The sequence below is a fragment of the Rhinolophus sinicus genome, linkage group LG11 (genome assembly GCF_036562045.2).
Source record: "Rhinolophus sinicus isolate RSC01 linkage group LG11, ASM3656204v1, whole genome shotgun sequence".
NCBI lineage: Eukaryota > Metazoa > Chordata > Mammalia > Chiroptera > Rhinolophidae > Rhinolophus > Rhinolophus sinicus.
The window spans coordinates 72,944,235-72,956,621 of NC_133760.1; the positions used below are offsets into that span (position 1 = coordinate 72,944,235).

At 36.7% G+C, this 12,387-nt stretch overlaps 1 protein-coding gene across 1 annotated transcript in view; it reads left to right on the top strand.

Moving 5' to 3' along the window:
- The first annotated feature begins 1,756 nt into the window (after positions 1–1,756).
- Positions 1,757–12,387, top strand: part of TSPAN12 (tetraspanin 12) — a 93,343-nt gene continuing 82,712 nt past the window's right edge. The window contains exon 1 of the mRNA XM_074315668.1: positions 1,757–1,876. The gene's annotated coding sequence lies outside the window, so the exon portion shown is untranslated. The remainder of the gene's footprint in view (positions 1,877–12,387) is intronic.

Consider the following 12,387-nt stretch of genomic DNA (forward strand, 5'->3'; position numbering starts at 1 on the left):
CCATTAACGATATTAAGTATGTTCAGGGCCAAGTCTTGCATCCACTGAACTAGAAAAATCGTTTTGTTCTATTTCTGGATGTTTCCATTTTCTAGGTCTGGCAGTAAATTTAAGAAAAGCAATTTAAGATGAAGATAAGTTAAACAGAAATTTAGCTAATTCACAGACCAATTAGACCAAGGGAAATTGTGACCCTGAAGTAAACATAGTGGAAAATGCTCTTCAGAACTGCGATGGTTCTTGGGAAATTGTCAAAAGTGATAGCATCAAAGGAATATAATCCAGAGAAGACTATTCTTGCAGCTTCTGGCAGACAGAAAAAAAAAAAAAGCAATTCCAGGTGATTTTAACCAATCTTAAAATTCTTTCTTGAGACTACCACTATGAAGAGTGAGGAAATGGTTATGAAATACTTTTTTATGTCTCGCTGTGATTGCTGGTTGCTATGAACCAGAGAAAGAGGCAGGAGAGATACAAAGGTAATAGGAAAGGATGGAAGGGGGGTAGGGAAAACTTTATTGACTTTATATTATTGTAAGCTTATAACAGCAGGCTCACTCTTTTTAAATGCAGAAGTTTAGAGAAAAAGAGAAGGAAAAGAACCAGTATATACGTGTTAATCAATTAATATTTTCTAAGCACTCAGCTAGGTGCCTCATGTATGTTATTTCATTTAATCCATTCATTAATTCCACAAGGATGTTCGGTCACGATACAGTAGGTTACCCTGTGGTAAGCACTCTCAGTGGCTTAAAACAGCAATATTTTAGATCCAGGTAATTCTCAAAGGCATCTACTCTCCATGTGGTGGCTCAGACTTGCCACTCCATATCACATCAACATATGCTTCCAAGACTGTCCCAGAAAAATAAAATACTTCTGTAGAATTTCATAATGCCCATTAGTGCTTCTTCCCAGAAATGACATGTTGCTTCCACTCACATTTCATTGGCCAAACCAAGTCACAACACAATGAGTGAGTAAACTTAACGGGCAAGAGAAGGCAATTTCCTCATGTGCCCCAAAGCATGAGAGACAGAAATTCTGGTGAGCTGCATCGATGCTTATCTTAAAAGGGAACTTCCTAATTTGAAGATGAGGAATCTGAGCTTCAAAGACATTAACAACTAAGGCAAAATTGCCCTGTTCCCATGTGGTGGTTTGGAACGCAACACTCCTAAATCTATATTCTTTCCATTGCATCATCTGGTTCCATATATATTCACTTTCACATTTATATGAATGGGACACACAGAAGAAACATATTTTCCACTTAAATCAATGTAGAAGTGAGCATTATAAGTCATCCCATAGTCAGATAAACACAGATCAGTGGGTCCATTATTGTAAAAGAAAAACTACTAATACTGTAATTATATACATTGGGAGGAGTTATTCTTATCTGGTGATACTGAGATATGTAAAATATTTTCAATGTTGCAGTGTTGGTGTAGTTTTCATATGTTTTGTTTTTTGTTTTCTAAGGAATTTTAGCACTCGTGCCCTGAAGAAACCTCTGTTGAGCTCTTAGAGCATAGTAAAATCCATGACATGTGATTCAAAGAAAGTTCACTAATTAGGCGAAGAACATTTTCCAGATTCAAGAGCGCCTTCTTCACATTTGAGCATGGTCTACGGATCAGTGAAGATAGTAGTTCAAAGCGACTAGTCAGTTTGGTAGAATATGTACCTTGGTTACCCATTACATTTGCCTTTGTAAATAAAGTACAGTGAGTTTCCCTTTGATCTTGGGAAGATAGTTCAGCATGCTATACATAGCACAGAGATGAAAGTAGACGAGGCTGCTTAAAAGGAAATATGCCACTGAGTGATATAAAGCTTTCCAACTCTTTTGTGCAGAAGCAGAAGTAATCTGGTAAGTAATGTCCTTGCTTTGCAGTATTTTCATAGGGGACTTGGCATTAATTTCGGGTTATTTTTGATGAATATGAATAAACAATGGGCACTGCAGGGAAAATGTTATAAAACATTAGGCATAAATATGATCAGTGATTGATGATAGGCTGAATATGTTTGTTTCCGTTCCTTGAAAATTACATCTCGCTTTCACATTATTTCATCAAGAACCAACCCCCTGTCACTCTCCTCTCTGGCCCAGACATTAAGTTTTTAAAATTTATTAGAAATGCCTCTATCCTTGCATTTTATCTTCTCCTACCTCGTTGACATGACTTGTGTTATTATTGGCAGAGGATGATGCATTCAAAACAGAAAATAGGAAAAATTAGATTGCTGTGTTTTCCATTTTAATGACACACTGCTAGCATCTGGTAGATTCCTCCTGTTGCACTTTCCTCCTCAAATATACAGTTTTATCCCAGTTTTTTTTTAAAAATTCAGGCCAATGTCGTTGCTCATATTTAATTTATATTCTGAGAGCTGGCATTTTAATAGAGGTTTTGAACCCCAAAGAATAAATCCTGTTTGGAGGAATTTTTGACACAGGTAATAGATGGGGTGTAAGAAGTGGCCTGATTAGTGTGTATCAACGGGCCTCCACTGGAATTCTTGTCACCTGTTTGGAAAGCTGACGGTGGTTAAGGGATAGTCATAACGTGTACCATAATTTCTACTCCTGCTTTGTGGCAGTTTGATTTCATTGTTTTTTATAAAGTTTGTTGTAAAAAACCTAATTTTTAAAAATTCCTAACTTACCCATGGTGTTTAGGCTTTCAGTATTTACATGACTGCATTTTTCTTTGACAATTAAAAAAAGCACCTATTTTTCAACAAGGTCATTACCTTAACCCTTCTTTCCTCCATTTGCTCCCACAGAGGAGAACTGTCTTATCTAGTATATGTGCTGCCGAATCGAGCACGAGAACTGTCTTATCTAATAAGTGAAATTTGGAAGAGAAAGACGTCACTCGTTGCCTTCTCTCTCTCCTCTCCTCAACTTTCCTTTCCCCTCCCCTCTTCTCTCTCTCTCTCTCTCTCTCTCTCTCTCCTTTTTGGAAACCAGCCTTCCCATAGGGTGCATGCATTTTGGTCTGCCTGCCTGTGGGGATAACTGGGATTGAGCAGTTGCAACAGTTACAATGTCAGTTGGTCTAATTCAGTGGAAAAATAATATCAAGCACAGTTGGTTGCAATGTGTGTCTCTCATCTAGCCTTTGTCAGTAAGAAAGCTGATATCGTGAGCTCCATATTTGCCTTATAGTTAATACCCAACTTTTGGATAGAAGGGATGTTACCTATTGGGCTCTTCTAAACCCTGCAGGTATATCAGGTTGTCTCATGCTGATGGCATTAACTATCCAAATCATATATTTAATTCCTCTTGTTCTGATGCCATACTCGCCAAGTAGCCTTCAGATGATAACTAGCCTCTTTACAATGCTTGTGTATTGAAAACAAGGTGTGCACCAGAAGAATATTGATACCTGGCCTCCGTACCTGTTGTATTTATCCTTCTAAATTAATACATTGGCATTTTATTTTCAACTTTACTTTTGTAAGCCTGGTTGTCAACATTCATCTGCCCTTAAGAGGTGAGTCTGTCAATAGAATGACCTTGGAAGTTGTGGGCAAAAGTAGCCAAAGCTCCACGGCATTTCAGAATTCAATCCAATATTTTAAAACTACAAAGAGGTTTGATTAACGTGGGAAAATGCAGTATTGCCTTACATTCAAATGTCTTTACACCTACACGTGAATACATTTACTTGTCTTAGCACTAAGGAAAGCATAACCAAGGAAAGCAAAATCCAATTAAAAGGTATGGCCACCTGGGTGGGAGTTATAGAATCTAAGCTAACTTGAAAATTAGATGATGATGTGATTCTAATGGATATGAGCCCCAGGAGGTTTTCTTCTTTCACTTTTGAAGTCCATATTATTGTCTGCTATAATCTACAGGGTGCAGTAGCTTCTATCCCTGTCACAGACAGGATCCAGTCTTTTCTCAGACTAGCCTCAGGTCACGGAGAAGCTGAGAAAGCAGCTCCAAAAATTACTTGGAGATATAACCCTTACAATTTTGTGAGATGGTATGTTTCCTTTATGGAAAATAATTTCTAATATCTAGGAAGATTAGAATTAATTGGTAGAAATGTTTAGGAGAACCAAAATGTAATAATATTTTGACATTAATTAATGAGTGCTTTCTCACTATATTAGGTATCTGTAATGTGTAAGAGACATTAACCTGTTAGAATAACAGGTCAACCTTGTAAGACCATTTTAACATGTCTAATTGGGAACTGATTTAGAATTGTGTGTCTAGGTTGAATATAATTAATTTTATATATAATATCTAAAGATTTAAAAAAACTCAAAACCACTTTTAAAGTTCCACTTATTAATTTTTATAAGTATTGCTTAAATACTTGAGAAGTTTGTTACATAATTCATGTTTGCATACAAAATAATTGAATGTGTTAATGCAATTTAAAATGTTTAAAGGAGTTTAATTAACAAGGTTTATAACTGGCTCCAGACAGTAATTAAAGGTCACCTTTAAAGTGACAGAAAATTTGCTAGCTTTATACATGGGATAATAAGGTTTACATAAAGAACTGAAAACTACAAAGAAGAACTAATTCCTTTTTACTTTTAACTGTAATAAAGTGAATATTTAAAAAAAAACACAATCTATTAACAAATTTTTCCTCGTAAAAACCAGTCTGGAGGAACCCAAACGCTCCTTTAATAGGAATCACTTTTAGTCTCAGGCACAGATCAAGCTTCTAATATCAATAAGTTGAAGCCAGTGTTTAGCTTAGTCAGCAGTAGATTCACAGGAGCCAGCCTGGGATTGCCCTCTGGGACAGAGGCAACTGGCCTTTCACATACTGCATTCTGACCACGTTATGAGCAATTCCGTTCCTTTTTTTGGAACATCTACAACTTTATTAGTGGTTTATTAAAATAACTTATTTCCCTAAAGTACTGAATATTGAACATATAACATAGCATTGAGATTAAAATACACACTTTAAGTAATCATAGGCTTTTACTGTTCTCAAGCAAGTCAGCTCTGTTAATAATGAAGATAGGCTTGTAACTTGAATAACAGAATTTACCTGAATTCTTAATGCTTTCATGAGTTTGTGCTTCAAAAGAGCTTTTACCCTTTGTCTCGGCCTTAATGTGACGCATAAATGGATCACTATTTGTCAATGGCAAGAGGGTTTGGGAACCAGACAGATCTTGCTTTGAATTATAATTCAGGCTTACACTAGTCTGAGTCCTTGAGCAAAATCTTCAGCCTCTTAGTTTTCCTGTTTGTAAATTGGGGATCATAATACCTACCTTATAGGATTGCTATAAAGCTTAGAGATATTATGTAGAAAGAGTTGACATACAACTGCCCCTCAACAAATCAGATGTGATTCTTAAGGGTGATGTGGAAACAAGGGTGTACACTTGTTGGAGGTGAGAAAGGGTTAATTTCTGCAGTGGGTTGAGTGTGTGTGTGTGTGTGTGTCTGTGTGTCTGTGTGTGTGTGTGTGTGTGTGAAGGAGCAGCTGCCCTGACAATATGCTGCTGCAGTGCTTCATGGCCGGCTGCCAAATGGAGGCTCCAAAGACTCTAGTGCAATGTTAGGCGATGGTCTGCATCATGTAAATGATACCCTGCAAGAACTTCAGACTTCATGAGCTTGGAGCTCTGGCCTCATACAGGCTCCCAGAGATCACAGATCCTACACTCTGCTGGAGTGAGAGAAATCCCTAAGCCCAACAATTTGGGCTGCCTACTTAATTCCTGAAGGTCTCCTTCATTCACCACCTACGTTCTCGTGGTTCAGCTTTGCTCATATAGCTACTGGATGCTTGTTGTTGTTGTTTTCCCACCATGATTACTTGAGGTAAAATATTAGAATTTGAAACTTTGTGGAAACTGTAAAAAAGGTTGCATTTTACACACTGTTGTGGTTGACAAGATTCTGAAATTGGTATTTTATATCAGGCTCCAACTGTAAACGATATTAAAAGAATCACATAGTATGATGGAGAGAAAGAGCAAGACAGAGGTCAAAGATGCTGACAATATTTGGATGCAAAAAGAGAGGATGTTTTAGAGAGCTATATAAAAGGGAAGAGATCTCCTCCATTGATAGTCTTACTGAATTTCACTATTTTTCAATGAAGTCTTTGTACACGTGAAGACACCTTTTAAACGGAATAGCAGAGATGGGATCTAATGAATAATAGAAAAGAACATTGACATCAAATACTTTACTATTATCCCAAATACATTATCTTAGTATCATCTGTTTGGTAAGCAAAAAGTCAAAATAGTTCAGTTGACAAAATGTTCCGTTGAACTCTTCCCAATCTGGCCAACAGGAAATGGAATCTTTCAGGCATTCAAATATATGTTGATTGACTAACTTTAAATTGCCTTCAAGAGTTAGTTACACTTCTTATCATGATTTTGATTGGGTGAAACATGACTTTGTATTATATTCTTTTAGAGAAGTTACTTTTTCAATCTGAAAAATGTGTTTATGGAATGTCCATAGAGCGTTTTTAGACTCAGAAGAGATGAACAATAGAGACTGCTTTTAAGGGGGTTACAGTCTGGTGGAGAATATAAACTAACAAATAATTACGATGCACAATTTACATGTTAAAGAGGTTACATAAGGGGTGTGGGAGCATCAATGAGGGGAACTTAATTCAGCCTGGGCCTGTCAAAGAGTTCTGTTTTAGGCCTACAGTGTTGAAAATGCCAGTGAGTCGTCACTAGAAGCTGAATGTACAGTATTATAATTTTGGAGCAAGTAAAGGCTATAGATGGAACTCTAGGAGCTTTTCACAATTATGAAAAATATCAAATGCCTCTAAGGAGCATTTGTCACTCATGTGTAAATGCTGTGCTATTCCTTATCATTAATTTCAAGTATAAATGAAAATGAAGTTTAAATATATATATTGTATAGGATGGCTTAGGATGTAACCAAAAATTCTTTTGATGATAGATTTGGTCAGGAAAATATAGAAAGAAAGCAAAGTCTCAGAAGAACATAATTTCTGATCTCAGTTGCAAAGACCCTTTTGATTAATCCCTATAACAGAATCTATAAAATTAATAAAAATCAATTAAATTATAACAATTATGAAAGTAATGAAAATTTGGTCATAAAATTAATATAAAAGGGTCCGAGTGAGACTGACATTTTCTTGACTAGGTTGGTAGCAATGGAGACAGAAAATAAGATGGATTTGATGTATCTTTTATAGCAGAATTGTTAGAAATTTCCATTAGAGTGAATACACTGTAGACATAAAAGAAAAGGGTGAATCAAGGATAAAATCTAGGTTTCTAGTTGAAAAACGAATGAATGGTGATTCCACTTACTAATTTAGAAGTGGGGTGTTGTTCCATCACGGAGCGTTCCATTTTGCAAACATGGAGCTTGAGAGAGATATGGTGTAGGTTTGATACTAGAATCTGGAGTTTCCGATGGAGGGAGTCTGGGCTAGAGCTGTACTTATAGGAGATAGTATAAATATAAATTAAAGCCTGATTGAGAACAAATTGAGATTATTGGAGGGAAAGAAAGGAAGAAAAATAAGTAGAAGGGACAGAATGGCTCAGGAAATGCAGCTGCTCCCCATTCCATCATCTCCCAGTGCCCTGCAGGGAGAAAGAACTCTTGAAATTAATCCCACTGTCTCATTCCTGGGTTAACTTGCTGAAGGAAGGAAGGGACAGTAGAAACGTATATGAAAGCATTCAATAGAAGCAGCTGCTGACTCTTCTGGGTAGTAATTTGATGACTGTTTAGCTTCAGTGGAATAATTTTGTTGAGTAGATGAAATAGTTTAAAATATTCTTATGCTGACTGTATATACCTTTACATCTTACCATTTTTTAAAAAAAAATTGCATGGGTAGATTTACGAAAGGGCATTTACAGGTAGAATTGACATGTTTTTTAGGCTATAAAAGACTTGGGTATGCCTTATTTCAGTTTGAATTAGTCCAATGAGCAAACATTACTGGTAAAATTCTAAAGCACTATACACCTGTTAATGATGAATGATCATTTCTATTTGTACTTTCCACATTGTTCTTAAATAATATAAAATTATATTGACAATTTATATGTATTATGTCTGTGGTAGAGAGTGATTTTTTTGGTTAGTATTTAATGGAAAGCAATAATTTAATAAGCCAATTAGAATTTAAAATGATTATTTTATGAACTAAATTTTTTTTTTCACTCTCCTTATTTAGTCTGTAAGCTTGGATACCTTTTCCCCCCTCTTTGTTTTTTTTTAAAGGAATGAAAGAGATGAAAATCTAAAGCATCCCTGTTATGGTCTGCACTGAAGTTACTAAGTTAAAAAACAAGTTCAGCAAGTTTTAAAGAAAAGACCTGTTAGTTAAGTAGAGGGCAAATATTTTCATTAGTGCTAAGTGGAAAAGGGAAAGTTTCATGTGACACATCAATGTTCTATCACTTCTCACCCGAAGCCCTTTTAACTCAGAAGAGGGAGAAAACAAAATAATGAATTTGAAATGAGGAGAGTTTACATCAGCAAAATATATTTTTTTCTCACAACGTGCAGAAAGAAGAGATGGTGTTATTTTATTCAGCATCTCTGCACTTTTTCATCTAAAATAGCATGTCATACAATTATTTTGGATATGTTTTTGACTAGGATGGAACAATTGAGGAAACCAACTAAAAAGAAGAGGTTGGATGCAGTAAGGAAGATTGGAAAAGGAGGTACATTCTTGTAGCCCACCCCATTTTGTTCAAGTGGTGATCAAACAGCTTTTCACATCCTGAAATCATCTCACACCTAGCTGGTGCCCCAAACGCTTTATTTACCTCCTGGAAGAGATGTGATTTTCTAGACGGGCTGAAACTGAAAGAAAGCCTCTGGAGCAGAATGGAATTTCTCTCAACAGTGGTGCTAGTTCTGGAAATTCACCTTGTAAAGGGGAGAGTAAAGGTGTGCTGTTTGAGACCTGTGAATATAATTAGTAGTGAACGGAGTTGATTTCTGTTGCTTGTGGTACCTTCAATCCAGCTCCAAAGGAAGTGTGCCCCAGGAAACTAATTAAGAAAAACTTGTACAGGAAAACACTGGGATCCCAAACCACTCTGATCATGAACCTTTTAAAATAACTGTTGTTATACTGGCTGGAGAAGGACCAGCCCACCTGTCCACATACACATCCTTCCTACTCAGCCACGGTAGGAGGGGAAAGACCGCAGGAAGAAAGGAGGCAATGCAGTCATACCACGATTTGCCTACATCACCGGGAGCAACAGGAGGCGTGAAGTGGGTGTTAGCAGGGGCAACGGAAGTTCAGTCACTATGGTGGCACCTGTGTCTATAGAAAACAGTTCAAATGATACCCAGAGACTGGGCGAGATAGGCTGGACCTCATTGAAGGAAAGAAGGGTATAAAAGCTTGCAGTTTACAAAACACACAAACAAAAACAAACAAACAAACAAAAAACAAAGAGAAAACCATGGTTGTTATTATTATCATCCTTTTTCCCTGCAAACATATTCTCTCATGTTGGCAAAAACTGGCAGGACATATTCCATTCAGAGATTATATTTACAATATTTAATCCATTATGGTCCAGTAACCAATAAGAGTGGAAGTTCCAAAGCCTTGAAAGAGATCCTGGAGGCATCTGCTGCCCCAACTGCAAGGCTTTATTTTATAGACTGTGCAAAGATTTGGGAAGCGTGGATAGGGTGGCTGGGGAATCAAGGGCTCAGAGCAGCAGCTATTTACCAAGTAGTGTAGAAGCATTTACTATTTTAATGACCAGTATGGCTATATCACTGCTTGCCAGATAAATATAAACTCTGATGAAATTAAGGAACGGTTCCCAAATGCTCCTTCCCTCCTATAAACTTGACTCAGTGGTGAGCAGCATACATTTTGTTTTAGTTCAATGAATCTGAGCATGATTCGTTGATCATTCATCAAGTATTTATTTTACTAAACATTAATTTTGACGCTAAAAAGATTTTAGAACTACTTATTTTGAATCTTTCTTTATACTTCACATATGAAATCAAAATTGAGTTATCAAATGGCTTTTATAGATCCAAATCAAGATTTCATTCATGAATCAAGGTTTCATTGAAACATCGTAATGTATACATGCATTTGAAGTATCTCAGGATCATTATAACATAAAGATTTGAGAAGAACTCATTTAGCACCACCTTTCCATGCATGGTTTTTAAAAGGTATCAGAAGAGCAAAAAAATTGTACTGATCATAAATTATAGAAAATTAATAGTAAAGATTGGTATTTTTTTCTTCCACTGATACAAACAGGGGAAGAACTGTCTTGGATACACCTCAGTTCTACCAGATGTCTAAATGTCCCAACCATCCAAAAGAGAGCATGCACATCAATTTGCTTTCCAGCACTGAGGTGGAGTTTGTTCTCACCCCCCTAAGAGCCTTCTGTGGATTAAAGGACACATTTTCCAGGGGGCAGCAATAACTTGTTATCCTCAAAAACAAGACTGATTCTATCTAATTGAGTGGTTCAGAGTTTTCTTGGTTATGGAAAGAATGGGGAAAAAAATTATTAGGGAGCTTGGAGCATTTTCTGTTTTGGAGAATTATAGGCAGAATTTAGTGCTCTCTTTATGTACTTTTTTTCTCAGAGAAAGGATGATTTTTAAAAATCTGTTGCCAGGTACATAGATAGATAATCAAATAGGTAGGTGGATAGATGGTAGATAGATAGCAGATAGACGATAGATAGATAGATAGATAGATACATACATACATACATACATACATACATACATACATACAGATACATAGATACACAGTTGATAGATAACTTTTTAAAAATCAGGATTGGATCACCAATGAGCAATATGAGTACAATCTTTTTGTTCTTGCTTCTCTCTATAGTTTTTAGCCATCTCATTAATTCTTGCTTCTCTGATTTTTCCCTCCGTCTTTATTTCAGTCTCCTCCCTTCATTCCTCTCCCTTCCTCCCTAGTCTCCTCCCTTCCTATCTCGTCTCTTTCTTCCTCTCTCCTTCCCTCTTTCTGTTCCTCCCTCCCCCCATCTCTTTGTCCCTTCCCCTTTCCTGCTTCGGTCCTTCCCTCATTCCCTTTCTGCTCTAACTCCAGTCACACAATGCTTCCTTAATCCTTTTCTTCCTCTTTTAATGCTTCAGCACATCTAATCAAGCAAAATACTGGAAATTTGTCTGGGGGAGTTTTGTGGGACTAGGAGACAGGGTACATAAGAAAGATTTTATGATATGGGTATTGTAAAAGGTCTAAAGTGGTAAAAAGCTGTTCTGTAGTTAAGCTCATTAGAACAAAATATGTAAAACAGTTACAGATTAAACTAAATGTTCCTTAGTGCTGCTAACTAATTAAACTAAGTGAATACTTATGATTTGTTTTATCATTTGTACATTAAGAACATTTCTTAAATGGAGAATAATTACAGAAAAAGCCTAATTAGATGCTAACAGACCATACTCTTCTGTTCTGATGCATTAATGATTTCTTTTGTGTTATAATTATTGTATTCATCAGGGTGGGTTAAGTGTTTCTTTTTTAGTATTCATGTAAAGGATTTATACTGCAAAGTAGGACTTAAGAATAAGTCAGTTATTTTAAATGAGTTTGATATTTCTACTCTGACTCATTGCAGCTTTATTATCTGCATTTCAAAAATGTCTAAAACATCAGGCATTACTGTTAGTTTTAGCAGAAAATATGTCTTTTGAAAATCACACCTTTCCCTAATTCTTTCTATTAAACTGAGAATCTCAAATGAACTTATAGTGAGCTATTATTGATTCCTGATATACTAATTCTTTTGTGAAGACTGTCAAGTCATAAAATAATATAATATTGTCATTTTTATGCTGTAAATGCAAGAATAATAGGCTAAGTACATCATGATTTATGATCTCGAATCTGAATCAACAGAGGAAATTAGTAACTACCAGAGGAGGTCCAAGATGGAGGATTAGGTAAACTCTGTGCTGACTGTATCCCCGGATCACACTGAAAATACAAATAAGTTATAGAGCAGTCAACCTCAGAAATCACCTGAAGATGAGCTGAACAAAACCCTTATAACTGATACTAAGAAGAGGCCACATTGCGACTGGTAGGAGGGGTAAAGATGCAACATGGGCTGACCCGAAATGCATAGCGAGTGACTGAACGCTGGGAGGGACACCTCAGGGGAGGGGGTGCCCCAAGAAGAAGGAGGAGTCCCAGCCACACATCAGGCTCTCGAGGCCAGCGGTCCTGTGCCTGGAAGAGGAGTTCCCACAACATCTGGCTGTGAAAATCAGCAAGGACTCTGTCTACCCATCCTGGTGAGACCAAAGGCAGCTAGAAACCCTGACACCTCATAAAGGGCCCCCACACAGACTCATTCACT